We start from the raw sequence: 12,346 nt of genomic DNA, 5'->3' as shown, positions 1-12,346 counted from the left end.
GTTTGTTTAATTGCTAAAAACAGCTTTGGGACGGTTTTTGTTCCTACAGTTGTATTAACCTCAGTAACATTCATTTCCAGTCAATTTTTACCACCTCACCGCTTACAGTCTTGTTCACCAATATTGTTCAAGGCAGTGATTGCGAAATACGTGCTACAGGCATTTTGGAACACTGTTTTCAAAAATGCTCAGGTCCTGCAAGACACACTGTACAGCCAATAATAAGCAGCTCTCTCACCGCCAGCAGCGATGTCCTCATCCAATCGCCACCTGACCTACGACAGAGGGGACTCTGCCTACCAGCGCACAGCATGCCACTCTACAATTTAAATCAGGTGTGACTGTGCACATCGAGGGAGTGCTTGCTGGTGTGAGCCGCGCTCTGGCGGTAGAGGCAGAGCTGTGCTCTGTCTGCCAAGGCTACCATGAAGCTGAGCCAGCAGATCATGGTGCTTGGCAGCTATTTTCTACGTGGTGACCTTCTCCCTCTACCTGATGCTGGAACAGCAGCAGTCTGGCCAACCACGAACCCTCAGAGTGAGGCGACCTTCCCTAAGGTGTGAGAGGTGCCCACACCCATGTGTATTAACCTTTTATATGCGGGGTACTACCCATTTCTCTGACGTCCTAGTGGATGCTGGGAACTCCGTAAGGACCATGGGGAATAGCGGCTCCGCAGGAGACTGGGCACAACTAAGAAAGATTTAGGACTACCTGGTGTGCACTGGCTCCTCCCTCTATGCCCCTCCTCCAGACCTCAGTTAGAATTTTGTGCCCGGCCGAGCTGGTTGCACACTAGGGGCTCTCCTGAGCTCTTAGAAAAGAAAGTATATTTAGGTTTTTTATTTTCAGTGAGATCTGCTGGCAACAGACTCACTGCTTCGAGGGACTGAGGGGAGAAGAAGCGAACCTACCTGCTTGCAGCTAGCTTGGGCTTCTTAGGCTACTGGACACCATTAGCTCCAGAGGGATCGAACACAGGCCCAGCCTCGGTCGTCCGGTCCTGGAGCCGCGCCGCCGCCCCCCTTGCAGAGCCAGAAGCAAGAAGAACGTCCAGGAAATCGGCGGCTGAAGACTCCGGTCTTCATTAAGGTAGCGCACAGCACTGCAGCAGTGCGCCATTGCTCCCCATGCACACCACACACTCCGGTCACTGATGGGTGCAGGGCGCTGGGGGGGACTCCCTGGGCTGCAATAAAAATACCTTAGCTTGGCAAAAAAACACATAATATAGTCAGTAAGACTATATATGTGTAAAATCCCCTGCCAAAAATATCCTAAAAAAAGCGGGAGAAGTCCGCCGTGAAGGGGGCGGGGCTATCTCCCTCAGCACACTGGCGCCATTTCCTCTCACAGCTCCGCTGGAAGGACGCTCCCACGGCTCTCCCCTGCAGTTTCCAGGCTCAATAGGGTAAAAAAGAGAGGGGGGGCACTAAATTGAGGCGCAAAACTGTGTATTATAGCAGCTATAGGGGAAAAATCACTGTGTGTAGTGTGTATCCCCGCATTATATAGCGCTCTGGTGTGTGCTGGCATACTCTCTCTCTGTCTCCCCAAAGGACTTTGTGGGGTCCTGTCCTCAGTCAGAGCATTCCCTGTGTGTGCGCGGTGTGTCGGTACGGCTGTGTCGACATGTTTGATGAGGAGGCTTATGTGGAGGCGGAGCAGGTGCCGATAAATGTGATGTCACCCCCTGCGGGGTCGACACCTGAATGGATGGACATGTGGAAGGAATTACGCGACAGTGTCAACTCCTTACATAAAAGGTTTGACGACATAGCAGATGTGGGACAGCCGGCTGCTCAGCCCGTGCCTGCCCAGGCGTCTCAAAAGCCATCAGGGGCTCTAAAACGCCCACTACCTCAGATGGCAGACACAAATGTCGACACGGATACTGACTCCAGTGTCGACGACGATGAGACTAGTGTACATTCCAATAGAGCCACTCGTTATATGATTACGGCAATGAAAAATGTGTTGCACATTTCTGATATTACCCCAGGTACCACAAAAAAGGGTATTATGTTTGGGGAGAAAAAGCTACCAGTGGTTTTTCCCCCATCTGATGAATTAAATGAAGTGTGTGAAGAAGCGTGGGCTTCCCCCGATAAGAAACTGGTAATTTCTAAAAAGTTACTAATGGCGTACCCTTTCCCGCCAGAGGACAGGTCACGTTGGGAGACATCCCCTAGGGTGGATAAAGAGCTCACACGTCTGTCAAAAAAGGTGGCACTACCGTCTCCGGACACGGCCGCCCTAAAGGAGCCTGCAGATAGAAAGCAGGAGGCTATCCTGAAGTCTGTATATACACACTCAGGAATTATACTGAGACCGGCTATTGCTTCAGCATCGATGTGCAGTGCTGCAGCTGCGTGGTCAGATTCCCTGTCGGAAAACATTGATACCCTAGACAGGGACACTATATTGCTAACCGTAGAGCATATTAAAGACGCTGTCTTATACATGAGAGATGCACAGAGGGATATTTGCCGGCTGGCATCTAAAATAAACGCAATGTCCGTTTCTGCCAGGAGAGGATTGTGGACTCGGCAGTGGACAGGAGATGCAGATTCTAAAAGGCACATGGAAGTTTTGCCTTACAAGGGTGAGGAGTTGTTTGGGGATGGTCTCTCGGACCTCGTTTCCACAGCGACAGCTGGGAAGTCAGCATTTTTACCCCATGTTCCCTCACAGCCAAAGAAAGCACCGTATTATCAGGTACAGTCCTTTCGGCCCCAGAAAGGCAAGCGGGTTAGAGGCGCGTCTTTTCTGCCCAGAGGCAGAGGTAGAGGGAAAAAGCTGCAACATACAGCCAGTTCCCAGGAACAAAAGTCCTCCCCCGCTTCCTCTAAGTCCACCGCATGACGCTGGGGCTCCACAGGCGGAGCCAGGTACGGTGGGGGCCCGTCTCAAGAACTTCAGCGACCAGTGGGCTCGCTCACGGGTGGATCCCTGGATTCTACAGGTAGTATCTCAGGGGTACAAGCTGGAATTCGAGACGTCTCCCCCTCGCCGTTTCCTCAAATCTGCCTTGCCGACAGCTTCCCCGGACAGGGAGGCAGTGCTGGAGGTGATTCACAAGCTGTATTCTCAGCAGGTGATAATCAAGGTACCCCTCCTTCAACAAGGACGGGGTTACTATTCCACAATGTTTGTGGTACCGAAACCGGACGGTTCGGTGAGACCCATTTTAAATTTAAAATCCTTGAACACTTATATAAGAAGGTTCAAGTTCAAGATGGAATCGCTCAGAGCGGTGAATGCAAGCCTGGACGAGGGGGATTACATGGTATCACTGGACATCAAGGATGCTTACCTGCATGTCCCCATTTACCCTCCTCACCAGGAGTACCTCAGATTTGTGGTACAGGACTGTCATTACCAATTCCAGACGTTGCCGTTTGGTCTGTCCACGGCACCGAGGGTTTTTACCAAGGTAATGGCCGAAATGATGATACCCCTTCGGAAAAAGGGAGTTTTAATTATCCCGTACTTGGACGATCTCCTTATAAAGGCGAGGTCCAGGGAACAGTTGTTGATCGGAGTAGCACTAGCTCGGGAAGTGCTACAACAGCACGGCTGGATCCTGAATATTCCAAAGTCGCAGCTGGTTCCTACAACGCGTCTACTGTTCCTGGGGATGGTTCTGGACACAGAACAGAAAAAAGTGTTTCTCCCAGAGGAGAAGGCCAAGGAGTTGTCATCTCTAGTCAGATCAGAGACCTCCTAAAACCAAAACAGGTGTCGGTGCACCACTGCACGCGAGTCCTGGGAAAGATGGTGGCTTCTTACGAAGCAATTCCATTCGGAAGGTTCCATGCAAGGATCTTTCAGTGGGATATGTTGGACAAGTGGTCCGGATCGCATCTTCAGATGCATCGGCTGATAACCCTGTCTCCAAGGACCAGGGTGTCGCTGTTGTGGTGGCTGCAGAGTGCTCATCTTCTAAAGGGCCGCAGATTCGGCATACAGGACTGGGTCCTGGTAACCACGGATGCCAGCCTTCGAGGTTGGGGGGCAGTCACACAGGGAAGAAACTTCCAAGGACTATGGACAAGTCAGGAGACTTCCCTACACATAAATATTCTGGAACTAAAAGGGTCATTTACAATGCCCTAAGTCAGGCAAGACTCCTGCTTCAACACCAGCCGGTGCTGATCCAGTCAGACAACATCACGGCGGTCGCCCATGTAAACCGTCAGGGCGTCACAAGAAGCAGGATGGCAATGGCAGAAGCCACAAGGATTCTCCGATGGGCGGAAAATCATGTGTTAGCACTGTCAGCAGTGTTCATTCCGGGAGTGGACAACTGGGAAGCAGACTTCCTCAGCAGGCACGACCTCCACCCGGGAGAGTGGGGACTTCATCCAGAAGTCTTCCAAATGGTTGTACACAGTTGGGAAAGGCCACAGGTGGACATAATGGCGTCCCGCCTCAACAAAAAGCTAAAAAGATATTGCGCCAGGTCAAGGGACCCTCAGGCGATAGCTGTGGACGCTCTAGTGACACCGTGGGTGTACCAGTCGGTTTATGTGTTCCCTCCTCTGCCTCTCATACCCAAGGTACTGAGAATAATAAGAAGGAGAGGAGTAAGAACTATACTTGTGGTTCCGGATTGGCAAAGAAGAGCTTGGTACCCAGAACTATGGGATAGATAGATAGATAGACCTTAAAAGAGCAGTGCGTCACAGACAGCCCAGGAATCTCAAAGAACTGGAAGACTTTTGTAAGGAAGAATGGGCGAAGATACCTCAAACAAGAATTGAAAGACTCTTGGCTGGCTACAAAAAGCGTTTACAAGCTGTCATACTTGCCAAAGGGGGCAGTACAAGGTATTAACTCTGCAGGGTGCCCAAACTTTTGCAGACGCCATTTTTTGTTTTCTGTTCTTTTGAAAGTGCAAATGATGGAAATAAAATCAAACTTTTTTGGCATGTTATAAGAATGTCTAATCTGTAATTTGATGCCTTTTGGAGATTTTTCCATCTTTCCTTGGCTTCTTTTTGCACATTAAAATGAATTTTTGCCTGGGTTGCCCAAACTTTCGATCCCCACTGTAGCTGAACGGATAATTCCTACAGCTTCTGTACCAGGAATAGGGTATCCATACATGAAGCTCCCTACCTACGGTATACCATTTCCCCCAGCAGCTTCTTAAATGAAGCAAGCTGATAAATCGATGGTAAGTAAATCTTCACCTTCACAGGCTACACATGACCATTCATCGGATGATGAAAGCTCTATTTACTCTACTTCTGTATACGAAGAGGAGGAAGAAGGTCTCCGCTCAGTGGGTATAGCTGAATTAATTAGAGCAATGAAGGTCATTCTATCCTTAGAAGATTCAGCAGAGCCTGTGTTAAAAACCAAGGCACCTGTGTTTAAACATCCCAAGACAGTTAAGACTGAGTTTCCAGGGTCTGACCAGCTGACGTAAATCATGGAAGAGGCTTGGGTAACACAGAACAAAAAATATAGAATTCCCAAAAAATGGGACTCCAATTATCCTTTTTTAGCCGGGGACTGTTTAAAAAGTGAGGTAGCTCCTAAAGTAGATACGCATGTGATTCGAGTAGTGCGAAAATCTATATTGCCTTTGCCATCAACATCCTTAAATGATGTCACGGATAGGAGAGTGGATGGCTTTCTAAAAACCACATTTTCCCTGTCTGGAGCAGTTATAAGGCCAGCTATAGCTTCAGCTTGGATAGCAAAGGCAGTGGCTGCCTGGGCTGATGCATTGGAAAGTGAATTTTCATCAGCTTCTAGAGAGCAAAAATCTTATATAGCCCATATTAAACAAGCGTCAGTATTCTTGGAAGAAGCTGCATTAGATATGGGTACTATTGCTTCTAGGGCATCAGCCTCAACAATAGCTGCTCGCAGAGTAGTTTGGTTACGTACGTGGAAAGCTTATTCAGAATCCAAGAAGGTTTTGTAATCTTTGCCTTTTTCTGGAAATATTCTGTTTGGTAAAGGAGTAACCGATATTCTGGAGTCAGAAGCAGACTCCAAGAAGGTCAAGTTTCCTTCCACATATAACACCAAACCTAGGGGTCCAGTTTTCCGTCCCATTCGGTCTCAAGGAGAACCAAAGAGAAAGTGATCGAAAGCAGTCCCAATACAATAAGTTTGGTCAATCAAAAAAGCATTGGGCTACCAGAGGGCCAGCTTCCAAACCAGAAGATAAGCCATCAGCCTGATGGTGCGGGCCCCCACCTGGGGGATCCCAGGGTGGGTGGCCGACTTCTTCAGTTTGCACACATCTGGCGACAGTCTACAACAGATGCCTGGGTGCAAGAAACGGTATCTCTAGGTTATGTTTTTCCCTTTAAGAAGCATCCTCCTCGAAGGTTCTTCTGCACCAGCCCGTCTCTGGTAGAGACAAAGGCCAGGGTTTTGCAAGAAGCAGTTCAGAACAGGGACAGGGTTTTTACTCCAACCTATTTTTGGTTCAGAAGTCATTTTGGCCCATTTTTAATGTCAAAATGCTAAACAAATATATTTGGGTATCGAGGTTCCACATGGAGACGTTACGCTCTATAGTTTTGGCCATGGAATCAGGGGATTATATGGTATCCCTGGATATTCAGGATGCTTACATACATGTTCCTATATCACTGTGCCATCAGTGTTATCTCAGGTTCGCTATCCTCCAGCAGCATTTCCAGTTCCAGGCCCTACCCTTTGGGTTAGCCACAGCCCCCTGAGTATTTACCAAGATTATGGTGGTTATGGCAGCTTATCTCCGCAAGCAGGGGATAAGAATTTTTCCATACCTCGACGACCTTTTAATCATGGCACAATCACAGGAAATGCTCCTGTGCCATCTCCAACAGACAATAACATGTCTGCAGAGGCACAGGTGGCTCATAAATTGGGCAAAATCATCTCTGGTGCTGTCACAACGGATGACTCATTTGGGGGCTGTACTGGATTCAGGTCTGCAGAAAGTTTACCTCGGAACAAGATATCCAAGGTACAGTCAAGAATTCAGGACTTGTTACACAGTCAGTTGGTATCCATTCACGCAGCCATGCGAGTGATGGGGTTGATGGTGTCAACATTCGACATGGTGGAATATGCACAATTCCACTCGAGGCCTCTGCACCATCTGATTCTGGTCAGAGGGAATGGAGTACATCAGACAATAAAGAAACAGACAATGGTACTTCCAGTAAAGGTAAGAAAGTAACCTAGTGGCTACAGACATCCCATCTAGACAAAGGGAGATCCTTTTGGTTATCAGATTGGCAGATCCTGACAACAGATGCCAGTCTTCAGGGTTGGGGAGCAGTGTCCGGAAAATTATGGTTCCAGGGACAATGGACAAGAGAAGAAAGTTGTCTGCCAATACACCTATTAGAACTTCAGGCCATATAAATGGCACTGATTCAGGCAAAGGACATTCTTCAGGGAAAGTCAGTCCAGATCCGCTCGGACAATGCAACTGCAGTAGCGTACCTCAACCATCAGGGAGGAACTCTCAACCAAAAAGCAATGAAGGAGGTAAGTCACATACTAAAGTGGGCAGAACTCCACCTTCCAGCCTTGTCCGCAGTGTTCGTTCCGGGAGTCCTAAACTGGGAAGCGGACTTTCTCAGTCGACAAACCATTCAAGCAAGCAAATAGGCTCTGCACCCAGAGGTCTTCCAGACTCTAGTAGACAAATGGAGGTTGCCAGAGAGAGATCTCATGGCATCCCGTCTGAACAACAAAGTGCCCACATACGGGTCAAGAACAAAGGATCCCGGAGCGATCTTTGTGGATGCCTTGTCGGTGAAATGGGACTTTCATCTGGCTTATCTGTTTCCTCCGATCACCCTGTTACCGAGGGTGGTGAGAAAAATAAAGCAAGCAAAGAGTGCCATGATTCTAATAGCTCCGGCTTGGCCCAGAAGGCATTGGTACATAGATCTGCAGTGAATGTTGATGGATGCTCCATTTCTGCTTCTTCAACATCCAGATCTACTGATGCAGGGTCCCTGTTATCACAGACCTCTGGATCGACTGCCTTTGATGGCGTGGCTCTTGAAACCTCTATCCTAAAGTCAAGAGGATTCTCTAAACGGGTAATTCAAACAATGCTCAGAGCAAGGAAACCTTCCTCAGCTCGTATTTATCACCGAATATGGCTGGCCTATATTCATTGGTGCAGTGAAGGAGGTATGGACCCGAAATCTTTTAGAGTTTCCAGGATCCTAGCATTCCTTCAGGCAGGAATGGATAAAGGTTTGAAGGTGGCTTCCTTGAGAGTGCAGGTATCGGCATTGCCTGTATGGTTCCAAAAGAAAATTGCCAATTTGCAGGATGTACGTACTTTTTTCCAGGGAATGCTGCGCATTCAACCTCCCTTTGTTTCGCCTACAGCACCGTGGGACTTGGGTTTAGTCCTGAAAGCCCTTCAAGTTGCCCCATTTGAACCACTTAACAAGGTGGATCTTAAATGGTTGACAGCAAAAGTACTCTTTCTACTGGCTATGGCATCAGCTAGAAGAGTATCCGATTTAGGAGCGCTGTCATGTCATTCCCCATTTCTGATTTATTTTTTTTATCCAGATAAAGCAGTTCTCAGAACTAGGTCTGGGTATCTTCTGAAGGTGGTGTCTAAATTCCACCTTAATGAAGAAATTGTAGTCCCGGCTTTTCAGGTATCGGGACATTCTGCGGGAAATGCGTAGCTGGACGTAATCCGGGCATTAAGGATCTACGTGGATCGTACCAGTGCCATCAGAAAAGACAGATTCTCTCTTCATTCTCTACGGATTTCACAAGAGTGGATGGCCTGCTACTAAACAGACGCTGGCAAGGTGGCTTCGAATGACTATTTCAGAAGCGCATTCTCAAGCTGATCTCCCTATCCTGGCTAATGTCTCTGCTCACTCTACTCGTAAGGTAGGTCCTTCATGGACAGCACAACATTGTGCTTCAGCAGAACAGATATGTAAGGTAGCCACATGGTCTTCCATTAACACATTCATTAGACATTATGCCTTGGATACTTTTGTCTCTCATGACGCTAAATTTGGGCGTAAGGTTCTCCTGTCCAATCAGGAGCGTCCCCACCACTAAATTGCTTTGGGAAATCCCATTGTTATCCTGTGGATAACCTGTGGATCCTGCCAGAGAAATATACGTTATGGTAAGAACTTACCGTTGATAACGGTATTTCTCCTAAGTTCAAAGATTCCACAGGGATCCCACCCTGACGCACCGGATTTGAGGATCCTTCTACTCACTAACCTCTTCCTTCTTGTATGGAAGGGTGTGCATGTGTGTTCTTCTCGCCTGATTAGGGCTCTACATGATGCTCCTGCTTTGTGTTTTCGAATACAACTGATTTGCCTGAGCCAGTGGGCGAGATATATGGACGGGCCCGTTGCATCCTTCGAGGCCGGAAAGTTTTTGATCGTTTGGTGCCAATCCGCGGTCGCTCCATCATATCCCTTTGTTATCCTGTGGAACCTGTGGACTTAGGAGAAATACCGTTATCAACGGTAAGTTCTTACCATAACGTATATTTAAGAAAAGGCCACATGGCAGTACAGGAAAATGGACATGTGGAGTATGTGTGTAATGGAAAGTAGGTAAAGCAAGGCTTGATTATTTAGTTTAATTTAATGTAAATATTTGATTGACTAGAAAAAGTTATGGGAGTAGGGTAGCATGGCCAGCAGGTCAGCCTCCTAACACTTGTCGAGCTATTAACAATGCTCTTAAACCCTTGTTTGGAACCCTTGACTATTTTATTAACATTGTATATTCTTCTGGTTAAAATTGTGTTGCTAATGAGTAATGTATTCGCACAATAACCAATAAAAATGTCTATGCAGTATAGACTGTCCCCAATACCTCCTAAAATACAGCCCATTATGTAACAAAAAGTGGTGTAAGATGGAATTGTTCTTGGGTCCTTATGTTGTGTATTAAAAAGGACAGTACACAGTTTAACAAACCAACACTTCAGCAAAAAGGATAGGCACTTTTCTGGCTTTAGTGCTTGGTTTGTTTGGCCCGCCACAAAAAAATTTTGTGGAAGGACTACCCACAATCATTAATGAGGATGTCGATGATGAGTGTTGGTGGTGGAGATTGCATGTGCTGGTCCAAACTGCTTGTAGCGGATACTTTACTGCTTGTTGTTATTGTACAAATTACAGGTTGAGTATCCCTTATCCAAAATGCTTGGGACCAGAGGTATTTTGGATATGGGATTTTCTCTAACGTCCTAGTGGATGCTGGGAACTCCGTAAGGACCATGGGGAATAGCGGGCTCCGAAGGAGGCTGGGCACTCTAGAAAGATTTATGACTACCTGGTGTGCACTGGCTCCTCCCACTATGACCCTCCTCCAAGCCTCAGTTAGATCTTGTGCCCGGCCGAGGTTGGATGCACACTAGGGGCTCTCCTGAGCCCTTAGAAAGAAAGTATAGATTTAGGTTTTTTATTTTCAGTGAGACCTGCTGGCAACAGGCTCACTGCAGCGAGGGACTAAGGGGAGAAGAAGCGAACTCGCCTGCTTGCAGCCGGATTGGGCTTCTTAGGCTACTGGACACCATTAGCTCCAGAGGGATCGACCGCAGGCCCAGTCCTTGGTGTTCGGTCCCGGAGCCGCGCCGCCGTCCCCCTTACAGAGCCAGAAGCAAGAAGAGGTCCGGAAAAACGGCGGCAGAAGACATCAGTCTTCACCAAGGTAGCGCACAGCACTGCAGCTGTGCGCCATTGCTCCTCATGCACACTTCACACTCCGGTCACTGAGGGTGCAGGGCGCTGGGGGGGGGGGGGGCGCCCTGAGCTGCAATAAAAACACCTTGGCTGGCAAAAATACATCACATATAACCCCCAGGGCTATATGGATGTATATTAACCCCTGCCAGATTCCATAAAAATGCGGGAGAAAAGGCCGCGAAAAAGGGGCGGTGCCTATCTCCTCAGCACACTGGCGCCATTTTTCCCTCACAGCTCCGTTGGAGGGAAGCTCCCTGGCTCTCCCCTGCAGTCTACACTACAGAACAGGGTTAAAACAGAGAGGGGGGGCACTAAATTTAGGCGCAGTATAAATTATATAAAAGCAGCTATAGGGGACATAACTCAGTTAGTCCCTGCATTATATAGCGCTCTGGTGTGTGCTGGCATACTCTCACTCTGTCCCCCCAAAGGGCTTTTGTGGGTCCTGTCCTCATTGGAGCATTCCTTGTGTGTGTGCGGTGTGTCGGTACGGCTGTGTCGACAGGTTTGATGAGGAGACTTATGTGGAGGCGGAGCAGATGCCGATAAATGAGATGTCGCCCCTGTGGGCCGACACCAGAGTGGATGGATAGGTGGAAGGTATTAACCGACAGTGTCAACTCCTTACATAAAAGGCTGGATGACGTAACAGCTATGGGACAGCCGGCTTCTCAGCCCGCGCCTGCCCAGACGTCTCAAAGGCCATCAACGCTCCCTCAGATGGCAGACACAGATGTCGACACGGAGTCTGACTCCAGTGTCGACGAGGTTGAGACATATACACAATCCACTAGGAACATCCGTTACATGATCCCGGCAATATAAAATGTGTTACACATTTCTGACATTAACCCAAGTACCACTAAAAACAAAGGGTTTTATGTGTGGGGAGAAAAAGCAGGCAGTGTTTTGTTCCCCCATCAAATGAGTGAATGAAGTGTGAAAAAGCGTGGGTTTCCCCGATAAGAAACTGGTAATTTCTAACAAGTTACTGATGGCGTACCCTTTCCCGCCAGAGGATAAGTTACGCTGGGAGATATCCCCTAGGGTGGATAAGGTGCTCACACGTTTGTCAAGGTGGCACTGCCGTCTTAGGATACGGCCACTTTGAAGGTACCTGCTGATAAATAGCAGGAGGCTATCCTGAAGTCTGTAATTACACACTCAGGTACTAGACTGAGACCTGCAGACTGCTGCAGCGTGGTCTGTACCCCTTTCAAACAGGGATACTATTTTGCGAACATAAGACGTCGTCTTATATATGAGGGATGCACAGAGGAATATTTTGCCGGCTGGCATCCTGAATTATTGCAATGTCCATTCTGTCAGGAGGGTATTGGAGACCCGACACTGGACAGGTGATGCTGACTTTAAAAGGCACATAGAGCCTTATAAGGGTGAGGAATTGGTTGGGGATGGTCTCTGGGACCTCGTATCCACAGCAACAGCTGGGATGAAAATATTTTACCTCAGGTTTCCTCACAGCCTAAGAAACGCACTGTATTATCAGGTACAGTCCTTTCGGCTTCAAAAAAGGTCAAACGAGGGAAGAGGGAAAAAGCTGCACCAGCAGCCAGTCCCCAGAATCAAAATTCTTCCCCTGCTTCCTGTGAGTCCAC

At 48.0% G+C, this 12,346-nt stretch overlaps 1 protein-coding gene across 1 annotated transcript in view; it reads left to right on the top strand.

The window, feature by feature from the left end:
- LOC135042967 (uncharacterized) overlaps nt 1-12,346 on the top strand; it is a 490,494-nt gene that overhangs the window by 168,264 nt on the left and 309,884 nt on the right. The window lies entirely within an intron of this gene.

The sequence above is a fragment of the Pseudophryne corroboree genome, chromosome 2, assembly GCF_028390025.1.
Source record: "Pseudophryne corroboree isolate aPseCor3 chromosome 2, aPseCor3.hap2, whole genome shotgun sequence".
Taxonomy (NCBI): Eukaryota; Metazoa; Chordata; class Amphibia; order Anura; family Myobatrachidae; genus Pseudophryne; species Pseudophryne corroboree.
The sequence above is the reverse complement of the archived record's forward strand: the minus strand, read 5'-3'. Positions and strand labels throughout refer to the sequence as shown.